Below are 18,053 nucleotides of genomic sequence, written 5' to 3'. Positions count from 1 at the left end.
GAAGAGTGGTGGCCGGCCGAACATCATGAAGGATCGAAATCAGGGCTCATGTTGCATCTGCTGTGCCGTCAGGGATAATTGGGAACCATCAGCTTGCAGCAGGATTAAGATCACATGCATCTTTGGCCACCATACCACAGCCTCCATGACACCACTAATCATGGCTACCAGCACTCTGGTGTCGTTAAAGTGTTGACTGTAGAGTGGAATGGAGCTGTTGTCTTCAGTGATTAGAGAGTAGGTTCTGTCTACATGCAAGCGATGGACATACTTCTGCTGTACACCTGATGAACTGCCTATTCTAGAGTGCATTCACCTATGACACATACGTCTCATTCCAGAGTTGATGGTAGTGGTGGGAGAGAGGCAATCACTTAAGTTAGTGGTCATATCTGGTGTTTCTGCAAGATAAAGTAACCAGTGCCCAATACATTACACAGGCATAGACCATTTCTTCGACGGGAAGGTGATGTGCCTTTTCAGCAGGATAATGTATGAGTGCTTTGGTGCAATGTGCTCTTCGTCATGTGCATCAACTGCCCTCATCTCTAGTCAGTTGCAATAACTTACTCATTCTCCAGAGCCTGGAAGAACCATTGCCAGATTACAACAAAAGGTAAAAGATGCTCAGGACAGTTTATCACAGAACATCACTTGGCACCTTTATGATGGTTTGGACTCAAGAGTACACGTCTGTGCAATCACCAGGTAGGGGTACAGTAGACCATTTGGTCAAAAGTATCTGGGCACCCCAAAAAACATACGATTTTCATATTAGGTGCATTGTGCTGCCACCATATCAGCGACCTCAGTAGTCATCAGACATCATGAGAGAGCAGAATGGGGCTCTCTGTAGAACTCACGGACTTCGAACGTGGTCAGGCGATTGGGTGTCACCAGTGTCATACGTCTGTACGCGAGATTTCCACACTCCGCAGCATCCCTAGATCCTTTGTTTCCAATGTGATAGTGAAATGGAAACGTGAAGGGACACATACAGCACAAAAGCGTACAGGCAGACCACGTCTGTTGACTGACAGAGACTGCCGACAGTTGAAGAGGGTCGTGATGTGTTATAGGCAGACACCTATACAGACCATCACACAGGAATCCCAAACTGCATCAGGATCCACTGCTAGTACTATGACAGTTAAGTAGGAGGTGAGAAAACTTGGATTTCATGGCCTAGCGGCTGCTCATAAGCCACACATCAAATGGGCAAATGCCAAATGACACGTTGCTTGGTGTAAGGAGCATAAACATTGGACGACTGAACAGTGAAAAAATGTTGAGTGGAGTGACAAATCACGGTACACAATGGGGCGATCCGATGGCAGGGTGTGGGTATGGCGAATGCCCAGTGAACATTATCTGCCAGCGTGTGTAGTGCCAACAGTAAATTTTGGAGGCGGTGGTGTAGTGGTGTGGTCATGTTTTTCAAAGAGGGGGCTTGCACTCCTTGTTGTTTTGCGTGGCACTATCACAGCACTGGCCTATACTGATGCTTTAAGCACCTTCTTGCTTCCCACTGTTGAAGATGAATTCTGGGATGGCAACTGCATCTTTCAACACAATAAAGCAACTGTTCATAAGCACGACCTGTGACGGAGTGCTTACATGGCAATAACAGCCCTGTAATGGACTGGCCTGCATAGAGTCCTGACGTGAATCCTATAGACGCTTTTGGGATGTGTTGGAACGCCGGCTTTGTGCCAGATCTCATCCACCAACTTCTATACCTCCCCTCAGTGGAGCAGTCCATGAAGAATAGGCTGCCGTTCCCCAAGAAACCTTCCAATACCTGACTGAACGTATGACTGCGAGAGTAGAAGCTCTCATCAAGGCTAAGAGTGGGCCAACACCATACTGAATTCCAGCATTGCCGATGCAGGGCGCCAGGTGTCCGGATACTTTTGATCACATAGTGTATGTATTGATGCGACTGTTTGGGCACATTTTACTGTGCTATATGTGTTTTATTTGGTCAGAAGTTATTGTCATATACTGTTACAGTGATGAATTATCTATCATCTCACTTATCATTAAAAAGACGTTGTCACTGAGTGTGCCGCAGTCTTGTTCCAGCACCGAATTTTGACAACACACGCACTATGTGTTGCTGGCATAAGCTGTCGCCAGCACACCGATCGGCAAAGAGTTTGCAAGAAGATCGATAATAGGCGATGAATCAAGCGCACTTATCAGAAGAGAGGGGAAAAACAGACTCGCAAGCAATGCGCCGCCAAAGTCCTCTCGGCCTTCAGTATTTAGATCGCCGCCGCGCCCAGTCAGTCACAGACGGCCAACCAAGTCGGTCAGTCACAGTCAGTTCAGTTATTAGCTCAGTCACTATCCTGGTTCGCGTCTGCCATTTTACATTACCATTTATGGTGGGACTTGTACTTCAACAACAGTGAGGCTAATGTGGATTATAACAGAAGAGCTTGTACCACAACAACTAGGTTAAAGAGCTCCTTCTTCTTATGAATAAAGAACCTTGTTAAAATATGTGTGCAGTTGTGTTATAGAAAGAAGACACCAGCTACCAAGCAACATCCTCTCCTTGCTTCCCATGGTACAAGACCCTACAGTAGCAAATATTACACCTAAATATGTATTCATGTAAAACGCGTCTAAACATAAATATACGTAGATACCGCAAGAAAAAGACTTTCTAACTTCTAAGACAAATAAGTATATATTTGTTGTGGATTAAAGATACACCAACAAATTTGTTTTCCAGCCAAAAATCTGGATTTTCTCTGCCCTCGTTATACGTTAGGGGAACAATCACTTCACTTAGTGTGATCAGATGACAGGAGACGTAGATATCGGCTGGAAATACGTACAACTGTAAGCAGTAATTCATTAATGTAAAAATTGTGTTGCATACTATTTTCTGATCAACCAGTATCGTGTATAAAAGCAAAACTGTGCAGTTCCAGAATAAATCCACTGAAGATTCCTTAAAAGGCGAAACTGTAGTGGAGTATAGGCAAATAAAGACTGCAGCAAGAAAAATACGTTTCCATTTATAAATTGGATATCGCAGTACTATGGCTCCTAATAAAAAAATTATTACACTAGACAGATGAATGTGAAACCAACGATGAGTGTACCTGGTGAAGCAGTCAAAATACTCTTTAATAAGCAACTGAAATCAGTTATGAAAGAAATGTGAAATGTCTATAACATGTGGAAGTAGCTAAAATGGAACTAAATCTTCGAGGCTATATTGTAACTGAAAGTATTTAATAACCTATTATGTGCCTGTTAAGTGTAGTTCTGTTTTATATATATATATATATATATATATATATATATATATATATATATATATATATATATATAAAGTCGTGATTTAATATTGCAGGGTAAATGCTGTCAGGAGACATGTATTTAAATTTGTATGATGCATCCAATACCCTCACTGGTAAACTGTTTTAATTGTGTGGACAATATATTTCGTGTGTGACGGTGCAAAGTGCACTGTGTAAAATAGACCTCTTTGACATTCTCTAACACTCTTTGTGTGCGCTAATTATTCTGTTGTGTTCGCTGTTAATTTTGTTTGTTCTTGAATGTGCAAATATAGTTATTAGTAAAATGTCATTTTTTTCTCCTTAATACTTATTGAGCTGCGCAAATTCCAATAGGTTATGGGCCCAGTGTGCATTTGGAATAAGTATATCAATAAAATGGTAGGGAGAAAGTATTGGAAAAGTTCCAATTTACGTGAAGTGCGAGTTATCCTTACAAGACGATCGCAGTTTTTTTCCGCATTATTTTTCGATGTTCTTTACGGCAATAAAAAGCAAGTTACCGTTAAGAATGAGTGTGGCACAAATTCCACAGATTGAAAGACTTATAGGTCGCGAAAACTATGCAACCTGGAAGTTCGCAGTAGAAGTGTATTTACGTTTAGACGACCTATGGGACGTGGTAGATGGGACAATGAAATTCACAGATCAGAATTGTTCAAGTAAGGATAGGAAAGCAAAATCAAAATTGATATTACTGATTGATTCGGTGAATTATGTTCACGTTGGAAAAGCTGCTACAACGAAAGAAGTCTGGGACAATTTACGAAGTGCATTCGAGGATGGTGGTCTTACGAGAAAAGTAGGATTATTACGCGAGTTAATTACCACTCGTCTGGACAAATGTAAGAGTGTAGACGAATACGTTAACAAAATAACAACCACGTCGAACCGACTGAGAAACATCAGATTCGAGATCGCTGACGAATGGATAGGAACATTGCTGTTGGCAGTACTGCCCAAAAGGTATGCACCTATGATTATGGGACTTGAAAGCTCGGGTATACAAATCAGAGGCGACAGTGTTAAGGTGAAAATCCTGCAGGACGTAAAGAGTGCTCCAAGCTGTTGTACATTGGAGAAGGAAGGTGCATCTGCTCTCTACTCAAAAAACAAAAAGAAGAAATCGGTGAGGTGCTATAAATGTCAGAAGATGGGACATATTGCGTCTCAGTGCAAAGAAAAGTAAGCCCAAGATCAGACACTCAGCAAAAGAGGTATGTTACTGATAGCCCAGAGAGAAGGTCCAATAACAAAGGTAAGGCACTCTCATGTTTTTATTCTTTTGGTGGGATGAGTAATCGTGATATGGAATGGATTTTAGACTCAGGTGCATCTGTGCATATTGTTAAAGATAAATCACTTCTTTATAACATCAAAGATAAGACTCATATGGGAATATCTACTGTTGATGGCAACAAGCTCCAGTGTTACCTGGCTGGGAAACTAGATCTACATGTAAGTGTAAATGGTGAATCAGATATGGGTACAGCACACAATGTTCATTATGTGAAAAATGTGGCAACTAACCTGCTGTCTGTAGGGGAAATTGTCAAGAAAGGAAATACAGTCACTTTTGACATGCAGGGTGCAAGAGTAATCAGTGAAAGTGGTGAAGTTATAGCTACAGCAAGTAACGAAAGGGGTATTTTTAAGTTGGATACCATTGACAGTAAACATAATAATGTTAGTGATTCAGTATATTCAGCAGAAGGTTTTTTATGGCACCGGAGGCTTGGACATCTAAATAGAAAGAGTATGTCTATAATAAAGAATATGGTAAAGGTAATACAGAATTTTAGTGTGTCCAAGGATCCTTGTGAGGCATGTATAAAGGGAAAACAAGCAAGGTTACCCTTCAAGACTAGTAAGAGTAAATCCACAGAAGTCTTACAGTTAATCCACACAGATGTATGTGGCCCAATGGAGTGTGAATCCATAGGTGGGAGTAATTATTTTCTTACGTTTATTGATGATTACTCACGATATACTCATGTTTATTTTCTTAGTTCGAAAGACCAAGTGAGAGATATCTTTGAGGAATATTGCAATATGGTTGAAAGGTGGATGGGAAAGAAGATCAAGATCATCAGGTCTGATAATGGGAGAGAATATATTAACCAGAAATTGATGAAACTTCTGGCAGAAAAGGGAATCAGGCATCAAACTACCATAAGGTACAGCCCATCTCAAAATGGGGTTGCTGAGAGGGCTAATAGGACCATTGTTGAGAAAGCAAGGAGCATGATGACTGACGCTGAATTATCCAAAGATTTTTGGGCAGAGGCAGTGTCAACAGCTGTATATTTGAACAATAGATCACCTACAAAAGCATTAAAGAATAGAACCGCTAATGAGATGTGGATAGGAAAGAAACCTGATCTAAGCAATATAAGGGTTTTTGGGTGTGTTGCAATGGCACATATTCCAAAACAGCTAAGAGGAAAATGAGATCCGAAAACTAAAAAGTATATTTTTGTAGGTTATTGTGAAAATTCAAAGGGCTACCGATTGATGGATCCATTGACTAAAAAGATTGTCACAAGTAGAGATGTAATATTCTTTGAAAATAGAAAGGACTCAAAAGAGAGCAAAACCACTAAGTCAACTGCACCTAGTTCAGAACGTGAAACCTTGTGTGAGGAAATAGAAAGTGCAAAAGAGGAAGACGACAGCCAAGGACAAATGGATACAATTTATGATGACAACGAGTTAGAGGATGAAAAAAATGAAGAAATCAATGTAAGGCGTTCTTCTCGTGTACCAAAACCGAAGGAATATCCATATTTTGAGATGTATACAGCACAGTCTTTTAATGATGAGCCAAGAACAGCAGAAGAAGCAATGAGTTGCCCAAACTCTCAAGAATGGAAAGAAGCGATGAAGAGAGAATTAGAATCTTTATATCAGAACGAAACCTTTGAATGGGTAGATATGCCAGGAGATAAGAAACCACTACAGGCAAGATGGGTATTCAATCTGAAGAACCCTGAAAGCTCATCACCAAAATACAAAGCAAGACTTGTGGTAAAAGGATATTCACAAAAACAAGGGGTAGATTACGAAGAAACTTTTTCACCTGTAGTCAAGTATGCATCATTGAGATATCTTTTAGCCTTGGCAGTAAAACGAAATTTAATAATTCATCATATGGATGTTAAAACGGCATATTGAAATGGGAAATTGGAGGAGGAGATATATGTCATTCCACCAAGGGAAGCCATAAAAACCAGGTCAGAAAGTAAAAAGATTTGGCGTTTGAGAAAAAGTATTTATGGACTTAAAGTGGACGTTGCTGGAATCGATGTCTACATGAAACTCTAATAAATATGAATATGAAGCAATCCAAGGCAGATCCCAGCATTTACTATAAAGGGAGTAAAGGGAGAAAAGAAGAAATAATAATAATGGCGATATGGGTGGACGATTTCTTTATCCTGACTGAAAGTGAAGGCCAAATGAGAATTTTCAAGAAACAGCTGCAAACCAAGTTTAAGGTGCATGATTTGGGAGAAGTCAAACGTTATTTAGGTATGCAGATTACTAAGGTTGAAGAAAGACAAGAATTGAGCATAAGTCAATCATCATATACGGAAAAAATATTAAAGAAATTTGGCATGAGTGATTGCAAACCCATAAGTACTCCAATGGAAGCAGGAATGAAGTTAAGTGTAAATGAGACTGATGTGGAATGTGACAAGAATGTTCCTTATTTAGAAGCAGTAGGGAGTCTGTTATATTTGTCTCAAACGTCACGACCCGACATTGCTTTTGCCACCAATGCAGTGAGCAGATATTGCAGAGACCCAAAGGAAAAGCACTGGAAAGATGTAAAGAGGATATTCCGATACCTAAGAGGAACCTCAAACTATGAGTTAAAATACCATAGAGATGATAATGCAAAACTAGAGGCATATAGCGATGCGGACTGGGGGAGTGAATTGGGAGACAGATACTCCACCCCTGGCTGCTGTTTTAAATTAATGGGGGGCCTCACATCATGGTCGTGCCAAAAGCAAAAAACTGTTGCATTGAGCACCGTAGAGGCCGAGTATATGGCACTATCCTACACCACACAGGAAGCATTACGGCTACGAATATTAATAAGTGAAATAGAACCCAATTTAATTGAGGAACCTACAACCATCTTCTGTGACAATAAGGGAGCCATAAACCTAGCTAAAAATGATGTTACTAGTGCTAGGACAATGCATATTGATATACGGCACCATTTCATTCGGGACCACATAGAGCGACAGAACATTGCCGTGGACTATCTGTGCACAGAAGACATGTTAGCTGACCTTCTGACCAAACCCTTGGAAAGGGAGAAATTTGAGAAGATTGTGGGACTATTTGGTTTATCTTGTGGAAGCAACACACAAAATATAAGTTCAAGGAGGAGTGTTTGAATTGTGTGAACAATATATTTCGTGTGTTACGGCGCAAAGTGCACTGTGTAAAATAGACCTCTTTGTCTTTGTCTAACACTCCTTGTGTGCGCTAATTATTCTGTTGTGTTCGCTGTAAATTTTGTTTGTTTGAATGTGCAAATATAGTTATTAGTAAAATGTCCTTTTTTTCTCCTTAATACTTATTCAGCTGCGCAAATTCCAATAAAAACTAAGAGTTAGACCGCAACAAAGAACCAAAGATGTACCTATAAGTTCGACCATACCGGAAAGAAGTTGAAGCAATTCGCGGTGCTGCAGGCACTGCTGTCATTTCGTAGTCATCGGTGTTCATTTGTCTTCTGGGACTCGGTTTGACCAGCCGAAAATTAGTTACTGTTTGCCGTTCATTTGTCTGGTGGTTGAGTTCGTCAGTCATTGAAACAGTTGAGTCCTAATTTTTGTAGTCGTACTACAAAGGATTTTTCTCTGATGCGAGAACTTACTTTAGCATTCTGCATGAAATACATTATAGATTCGTCCGCTGCAAGATTATGGTACGTTAACGAGACAGTGTGTTTGCGCTTTGTCGCTCGTAATAGTTACTATAGATGATGTGATGTATGTCAGCTCAAGGAAGTTGTGCGTCCTGATAGTAGGATACGGAAAAGGTAATATTGATGCAATTTTTTTTGTAGGTAACAATAGTTATTTTGTTGGCCTTCCTTGCAAACTTGTAATCGGTATCATTAATTTTACAGCCAAGTGGTTTCGAACAGCATGTGGTCTTCAATTTCGCTTAAGCGGAAATGAGGTTGAATATGTGAACTAGGCGGATTTTCGTAAAGATTAAGAATTCATTTATTCATGTACAGAATGAAGTTACCTGTAATGCGTTTACAGTAAGGCATTGCTTTCATAAATAGTTTTGGTTTCATAAGACAGACAATAATAGTAAATGTTATGTAACGGAAGCGTCCGATCCCGCCCGTTTGCTTTGACCCATGACGTCACAAATATGATGGAAACAAAAACAAACACACACACTTTCCACAAGCAGCCTAATGACACTAACGGGACAAGCGCGGGAAATGGGGTGTTTTGGGTGGGGGGCAAACTAAATATAAACAAATTTAGACGCCTTGCGTAGCTACAACGTGTAAGTGAAGACAGCCATGCATGAATACCCACCCACCTCCCCAGGGGTCGTAACCCCTGCAACCCTTAGAAGATAAAGATGCTTCAGTAGCTGATTAGTGTTTTTTGTCTTAAAAAAAAAATCTCACGGGATAGAACGAACAGATCAGAAAAGTAAATAAAATAAGATAAAACAGAACTGGAGACAGCCACACTCAAACCAAACTCCGCGCCGTCATGACGTCACACACAACACCCTTACGTCACGGGTCAAAGCCGACGCGTGGGATCGGACGCTTCTGTCGACCCGTGTTATACATAAAAATATTCGTCAAGCCATATCCAGTGTTTAATATGGGTTTCCTGAATTTGCAATTTACTCTTTTGTAACGAAAAATGTGTTAAATATGGCACGAACAAAAACATTTGGCTAGACTACAGATTAGTCTGTTACTACTAGTATTATTACTACCACGAATATTTCTGGGTGCGGTGTTGCTGGATTGAGGGGAGGGGGGGGGGGGGCAGGAGGCGGATGTGGTAATGTCCCATGTGTGCTAGGTTTTGTTTCAGAATGGTTACTTGTAGTGAGAACTTTGTTGAAATTCGTAGTTATTCAGGTAGTATAAAAATGGTACATATTCTACAGTTAGGCCACAGTCTACTCACATCCCTTTTCGCCTGATATAATCTCACTGTACTAAGATTCACAACTCTTGTGGGAACCAAATGTCCCTGCTATGTTTTTCTACTGATATAGTAACATATGAGGTAACAGATTGGAAAGTGCAAATGCAAGTAGGTCCTACTTGAAGTTGAGCAGGAATTGTAATGTAACAAGAATTGAGGACACATATGTAAAACATTTGGAATTAATCAAAAATGTATTCCCTAATATAGCAGATATTTAGTTAGCAGGATCTGTGTCTCAGAATAAGATTAGTAAATTTCACCCTTTTGTCATTGTTTGATATCCACAGATCAACTGCCATTGCCCCTATTGGTCAATGTAGCTGTTCACTGTAGACCTCGATGTAATGGTGTTGGTAGAAATACTTATTGAAATTGGTTGGTAAATGGCTCATTTGTTGGAGCTGAGACATTGACAGATTGCAGGTGATACCAGCTGCTAGCATTGTGTTGCTGGTATGAGGCTGTTTGTCTGCAGTCAGTTTGTTGTTATCTGGGGAAGAGTTATAGTGCGTTTAAAATGAGTTGCGGCTTTTGACAGTTCAGTACAGAGTGAGTGGAGGAGGGAGGCGCATTTACCAGCATGTGCGGCGCGCATCGGCAGGTGACGACAGTATATTGTCAGGCCTTCTCAGTGTGGAACCTGGCAGACTCGCTTCACTTGTGTGAACAGCAAACCGATGGATCTGCGATTTTTCTAAAATTACTTTAAAGAAACTATTCTGTAACAAAAAACTGATTCTCGCATATCTTGTAGTTTAATTCGTCGGCTTCATGGTGAACCCCCTATCATTTTGTTGGTGGCATAATTATTGTGATATACCCATAGTAGGTAAACTCCAGAGAGAAATCCTTAGTTTGCAGCGAAAAATAGGTGCCGCAATGAAATTGTTTTTTGTGTGTGTGTTAGGTTGCGTGTTGCTACGTATTAAATGTTGAAGGAAAGCTGTCTGGAAATGCAATATATGTAAAGTACTCAGTCACGAACTCGGGTGTCGGTGGAAAAAAGTAGAATGAAATATTCACAAATTCCTCGCATCTCATAAATAGTTTGAGATATCGAAACAAGATTTTGGCAAATGACAGCACGCAAAGATGAGTGTTTTGCCATATGATTAATATGCAAAACATCCATATCTACCACGATATTAAAGCAACTACAGATTTTTCAGTGATGTAATGTAATTACTTAGGGCCATTGATAGCTGGTGAAACAAGAACTGCTGTGGTTTTTGCAACAGTATAGCTGAAGAGGTTACTGTTTATTTTTATACTGAGGATGGGCTGTTTCATTAACTATTGACCTGACGCGCACTCAGTTGTTAGTTTAATAATTCACTACCTCAGGATTCTGTCACAATTTCAAATGCATTAGAAAGTTAGTGACATGAATATTTCTACACTCTGGTATGTTTTGACAAAAGAAGCAGATTTTAACAGGGCAACAAGAGAAGTTACGTATTCCTCAAAGCTTGCCACAGTCCTTCATGAATCAGTGTTCCCTCAACTACCTCCTTGGTATGGCTGACATCTCAAGACCAGTCCTGTTGTGTAACATTTGCAGTGGCTTCTTTTGTCAGCATTTCAATGTCAGTGAGCGTACACTTCCTGTTGCTTTTTGCCAGTGTACTTTTCACTTAGGCCCATATACTCTGTCGGATTTACACGGGCACGATACGGAGGGTGCCCGATTAAACTACGCCCTTCACGTTTAGCCAGTTCGTCGACCTGGTTGTGTGAAGTTTTGACTTATACTGCACTAAGAGTTCCATTAACTTTGCTTTATATATGTTACGTTCAACTTTATCTCGGGCAACATTTCTTTGTACACAGAGCAAAACATCCGTTCCCTCCACTGCATTATTGGAGATTTATGCATAACAGCAGTGTGGTATGGCATTCTGCCCATTACTGTTGTCATTCCGAGGAATGTTTTGCAGCACAGTGTTTCCTGACCGGGGAACAGTGACTCACATTCACAACATGTCCACACCACTGCATTCGTGTGGACATGTTGGGAATGTGGGTCTCCTGAGGAGCGTGCAAGGGATAAGTCCCTGCAGGTGCACTATCCTCTGTGTCCTCAGTGGCTCAGGTGGATAGAGCGTCTGCCATGTAAGCAGAAGATACCGGGTTCGAGTCCCGGTCGGGGCACACATTTTTCAACATGTCCCCAATGAAATATATCAACGCCTCTTTGCAGCTAGGGTGTCTATTTATTATAATTTAAATACAAAACACTTCTTCAGAATACAGGACTACACAACATTTCAGTGCCATAAAATAAGACTTAATAAGAGCTGACACTGCTGAATCTACTGTGTGATGCCATTCAATACTTTTTACTTGTGCTTTGGCAACCGGGGCACTTTACCAGCCGGACTGCTGCCGGCACGGCAGGGAAAACCGCCTCGCCATTGGTGTTACCTGGAAAACGGCGTCGTGTCCCCCTCTGGTCAGCCAAACGTCAAGCTGCAACTAATTTTAAATGCGCTGTAGTACAGGATATGGTATAACATTCCTTGTCCACCGTTACATCTGCTTTTTAGACGATTTAAATTTTTGGTGATTGTAGTAAATTGTACTATTGGAGATAGGGAACGGGGGTTGGATTTATGGTGATTGTGCCAAAGTGTAGCAGATATGTTGTGAAGTTCTCGATTCGGGAATTATAGTCGAATATGTGATGTGTGTCAGTTCAGCAAGTGTTATCCCATAACTATGGCAGTCTGTGTTGATGTAAAATGTGCTGCATTAACTTCTGGAGCGAGATGTATGTCTTCAGATCCATAGACTGGTTTGATGCAACTCTCCGTGCTAGTCTATCCTAACATCCCATGTCCTGTGTCAGCTAACACCAAACAAATGTTTAAATGTAACAAGCACTTCACCAATATCGTACATCTGAAAAGACGTAAGGCTGCTACTGGCCAGTAATGTAATTTACATACATCGAGGCCTAAGAGAAAGACGGGCTGTGGCGCATACATTTTGTACAGTGCAATTCTCGCTTGTATGTACGTGCCTAGTTAAGAGTTAACAGATGTAGAAATGCAGTTTGTCTGCTGAGTTGAGTGAGCAAGTGAGCTCGGACCTACCTTGATTTTGTGATGTTGCTGTTTTCTGTTTTTATTTTCTGTAGAGCTTCACTTCATATGAAAACAATGGTCTTCTGTGACTGGGGTAATTGTGCTTGACTACTAGTTTGTTTTCTGGTTTCGTTTTATTTCCACCTTATTTGCAAATCAAACATTAATCATTTTGCAGAACATTAAAGTTAATTTTGTCTGTTAGCTAAAGATATTCGGCTTTTATTAATCAGGTAAAATGAACCGTTCTTCAGTGTGAATCTAGAAATCAGAATGTCCACGTCAGGCTGAATGGTTTTTTTAGTGTGGTTTATAAAATTGATGCTTTCAGTATTTTGTGATTTCTGATTTGTTTTTATGGTGCTTTCTAAGACCGTGTAATACTAAACATATGAACACATGTTAGTGTCCATTTGAGGATGAGTAAACAGTTGAATGTGATCAGCAATGCAAAAATATATTTTTTCTTCAAATTTGGTGACAGCTTTAGCAGAATAAATGGTTCTTTTACTGATCTGCTTTCTGTGGAAAACAATGTTTTTCTATGACAAGACATTTCCACACCTATCTGGCACCTTCTCTCTAGGCTTTATGCTATTTCTAGGTTTGTTTTTGTGTTATATTTACAGAATGGTGTTTGTTGGTTATTTATAGATTGGCAGTGGTTTATCACATGACTTAGTATTCTTCTCCTGAAATAAATTTAAATTTCCAGTTGTGCAGTTTCTTGGCTTCGCAGATCCTTACCAATTTTTTTTTATAAATTCTGAAATTGTCCTGAAATAACTTATTGTCTAGTTCTGGTGCATACAAATAATTGTATTTTATTATTTTTGCAACAAATTTGTGATCCTTCTTAGTGTATTTCTTGCATTGATGCTGCGAATATGTAAACCCGATTCAAAATATTACACTGTTGCCAACTGAAACCGTATGGATTGATATTAAACTTACAGTGCATGTCATGACATTATAATTGTGACAATTTATGGTAAATACATCGAAGACAAACCCAAATGTTGGATCCAGAAATAATTTCATTCAGAAATAAGTCAGGAGCCCCAGACACATTTTTTATGAAAGTAATGCTCGAAAATTAGAATGCCGTCTGCTGTGGCAACATAATGAACATCTGGCATGTAAATATCTGCAGACATGGCACTCTTCCAAGAATTTAGGATCTTAATTCATTTGTTGATGTGAGCATTTCAAGTAATTAATCTTTAGTGTTACAGCAGCTATTTCACACAAATAATCCACAACTTAGCCAGTGGCTCGTCTCAATTTAATGGCTCACTTTTTTCGCTACAAATTAACTTTATTTATCCACCCAACATCTTTGAAGATTGTGGGATAGGCCTACGTTAGTGGTTTGCGAATATTGCAGATGTGCCCCCCCCTCCCCTGCACACACACACTCACTCACTCACTCACTCACTCACTCTCTCTCTCTCTCTCTCTCTCTCTCTCTCTCTCTCTCTCTCTCTTCTGTGCTGCTGTTCTTGTTCCAGAAGCTGTGAAAGTGTACCTACTGGCCACTGTTCTCTAACATTTTTTTCAGTAATAAAATGGGAAAACATTGAAGTCAAATGAAGTACTTCATAATGGTTCCATGCAAACTGTGACAAAGCTTGTGTTTCGAAGTACAGCCTCCAGGGACCAGTGATAGAAGGAAGTTGGGGTAACAATGTACAACCAAGTTGAAATTTTTGTGGCACAAGAAAAGTTGCACCACAAAGTGGGAGTTTCCACTTGCAAGTGCAATATGTCACTAGCTGTCTCAACACTTGTGTTGCATGTGAATCCGGCTTTACTGTCAACAACCCAGGCACTGTAAACAGTGTTATGGGGTGACTGTGTGAAAGCTGCAATATTGGTCCTGTTGCCTACTGATGCATAATTTTTTTTATACATACTAGTATGTGTGTCCACATATTGTTGTTTGACACAATTACATTAAATATCTAACGATTATGAAAATCTGCTGATAGCAGCGGAACTAGTAGCAGTTATTTTTGTTGCTTAGTGCTCAGTTTCTGCCCATTTGAGGACACCAAAAAAAATCTGCTAAGTCACCACATAGAAAAATATTGAGATACTTTGAGGTGTAAATCTTCCGTTATTAGCCACCCACCTCCCTTTTTGGTAGTTCAGCAGAAATAATTAACACAGCGGCAGCCTGGAAGGGAAAAGTAGGCAACTTCATCTGTGAACTAGTGGTCTGCTACACAGAGAAACTCTACGTTTTCTGAGAATATTTGAAGGTCTAAACTTCTTTAATGTTTTTCAGCTTTTGGAAGAAAGCACAAAATTATAGTATTTTGTGTGTATGCAAGAGGAATTGTTTTGTGCTCTAATGCTGAAGTGACTTTGTTCAGTAAAACGCACATAGACCCGAAAAGTTCAAGTAATTTTTGTCCTAAATTTTCAGGGATATTAAAATCTAAACACCGCAGTAGTAGAAAAATGACTAACTTTGGAAACAGTGCTTAATTAACCAGTCCTAAAATGAGAATACAGATTCCTCAGCCCCTGCATATCCGTGCTGTGGGGACAGTGAAGACAGCTAATTGCAGCACACACAGTCATTTATACAGCCATTGTTCCCTGGGCACGGGGAGGAGACAAAATTCTGTTAGAACTATTGATAGCCTTGGGAGAGCCAACCATGACCAAACTCTTCCATGTGGTGGGCAAGATGTACGAGACAGACAAAATACCCTCAGACTTCAAGAAAACTATAATAATTCAAATTCTAAAGAAAGCAGGTGCTGAAAGGTGTGAAAAGTAATGAATTATCAGTTTAATAAGTCACAGTTGAAAAATACTAATATGAATTCTTTACAGACAAACGGAAAAACTGGTAGACGCTGACCCTGGGAAGATCAGTTTGGATTCCGTAGAAATGTAGGAACATGTGACGCAATACTGACCCCACAACTTACTGTAGAAGCTAGGTTAAGGGAAGGCAAACCTATGTCTATGGCATTTGCAGACTTAGAGGAAGCTTTTGGCAATGCTGACTGGAATACTCTCTTTAAAATTCTGAAGGTGGCTAGGGTAAAATACAAGGAGCAAAAGGTATGAAAGGGAAGCAGTGGTTGAGAAGGGAGTCAGACAGGCTTGTAGCCTATCCCCAATGTTATTCAATCTGTACATTAGAAAAGCAGTAAAGGAACAAAAAAATTGGAGTAGGAATGAAAATCCAGGGAAAGAAATAAAAACCTTAAGGTTTGCCAATGACATTGTAATTCTGTCAGGGACAGCAAAGGACTTGGAAGAGCAGTCGAACGGAATGGACAGAGGCTTGAAAGCAAAATGAGGATAATGGAATGTAGTTCAATTAAATCAGGTGATGCTGAGGGAATTAGATTAGGAAATGATTTGGGCAGTAAAATAACTGATGTTTGAAGTAGAGAGGATTTAAAATGTTGGCTGGTGATAGCAAGAAAAGCGTTTCTGAAGAATCAAAATTTGTTAACGAGTTTAGATTTGTCAGGAAGTGCTCTCTGAAAGTATTTGTATGGACTGTAGCCATGTATGGATGTGAAACATTGACGATAAACAGTTTAGACAAGAAGAGAAAGCAGCTTTCGAAATGTTATGCTACAGAAGAATGTTGAAGATTAGATCACATAACTAATGAGGAGGTACTGAATAGAATTGGGGAGAAGAGGAATTTGTGGCACAAATTGACTAGAAGAAGGGATAAGTTGGTAGAACATTCTGAGGCATCAAGGGATCACCAATTTAGTACTGAAGGGAAGCATGGAGGGTAAAAATTGTAGAGGGAGACAAAGTGACAAATACATTAAGCAGATTGAGAATAATGTAGAATGTAGTAATTACTCAGAGATGGGGAGGCTTGCATGGGATAGAGTAGCATGGAGAGCTGCATCAAACCAATCTTTAGATTGAAGAAAACAATGGGCTATAACAACTGACAGGAGTTTAAATTATGAAAAATATGGCAGTTTAAGGATCTTACTGTATCAATTAATGAAGTATGTGATCTGGTGCGTAAAATTCTGGCCTAAAGAAATGACGACAGAGGTTGGAGTTTTATAAGCCCCGAGGCAATGTCTGCAAGTGAAGATGCAGCTATTTCTGAGATAGAATATCTTGTGAATTAACGAGTCTATCAGAATGTGGAAAACATTATTTAGAAGTTGAACCACTAGTCCTTATACCTAATGTTATAGCTGTGCCCAGGAATACGTTAGTTTGTTTTTCTTATGTTACGTATTAGAATTTTCATCTGTTTAACTGAGGTCTCAGTAAAGCTATGACCAGTATTAGAATAAGCACATTGTAAATAATATTTTGAACAATGAATCTAAGAGGTAAATGATTTGATGTTTTGGAGAATCTGAACACCTTGCACATGTATACTATTTAGAGAAAGTACAAAATTTGAGAAATACACAAAGGGGGAAAAACCCAGATATTCTCAGGAGCTGAAGTCATAACAGATGGAATTGTTCCAGCTTGCTAGCCGGCCGCTGTGGCCGAGCAGTTCTAGGCGCTTCAGTCCGAAACCGCGCTGTTGCTACGGTCGCAGGTTCGAATCCTGCCTCGGGCACGGATGTGTGCGATGTCCTTAGGTTAGATAGGTTTAAGTAGTTCTAAGTCTAGGGGACTGATGACCTCAGAAGTTAAGTCCCATAGTGCTCAAAGCCATTTGAACCATTTTTGTGCCAGTTTGCTATCTCTCACTGGCTTTCCTAAGGCTGCCAATAATTCAGAGGGGACGTGATCTACTCCTGTGCACTTACTTCATCTTAGGTCTTCCAGTGCTCTGTGAAATTCTTGAAGTATCAAGGTTCCTCCTTCATGCTTACCTACTTCCTCTATCGGGTTAACAGTATTATCTTGTAGTTTTGTCTCCTGACATAAACTGTGTATATATGCCCTGCACTGTCCAGTCTTCCCCTCTTTGACTGGTAATAATTTGCTGTCTGAGCTGTTAATATTTATACAGATGCTTCTATTTTCTCAATTTTGCAATTTTTGGGATCTTCCAGATTTCTGTAGGTGGAATTTATCATTTCCCTAGACAAGCATGTTTCTACACAATTGCATCTGTCCTCTAGCCATTCCTTCTTAGTTGTTTTGCATTTTCTGTCTTTTTTTCCCTTTCATTTGCTTTACTTCTGTGTTTTTCCTTTCGTGAATTAAATTCAGTACCCCCTGTGTTATTCAGCTATCCACTGTGTACCGTAAACACAAACCAGGTAGTCCCTGGTGCAGGCTACTGGCTGTTTGTGGAAGTCATTCCCACTTTCTGCAGGCAATGTTTCTTCACATCTCCCTGTTTGCTACTGGTCTATACAAATACAATTTGTCACGGTCTACTGTAGTACATTGCATCACTTCAGTTACGCGAGTACTGAGAGGTTTTACTGGGTCCAAGGTACAAGTGGACA

This window comes from Schistocerca serialis, unplaced genomic scaffold (genome assembly GCF_023864345.2).
Source record: "Schistocerca serialis cubense isolate TAMUIC-IGC-003099 unplaced genomic scaffold, iqSchSeri2.2 HiC_scaffold_1420, whole genome shotgun sequence".
In the NCBI taxonomy this organism is placed as follows: Eukaryota; Metazoa; Arthropoda; class Insecta; order Orthoptera; family Acrididae; genus Schistocerca; species Schistocerca serialis.
Note: the sequence above shows the minus strand (reverse complement) of the source record.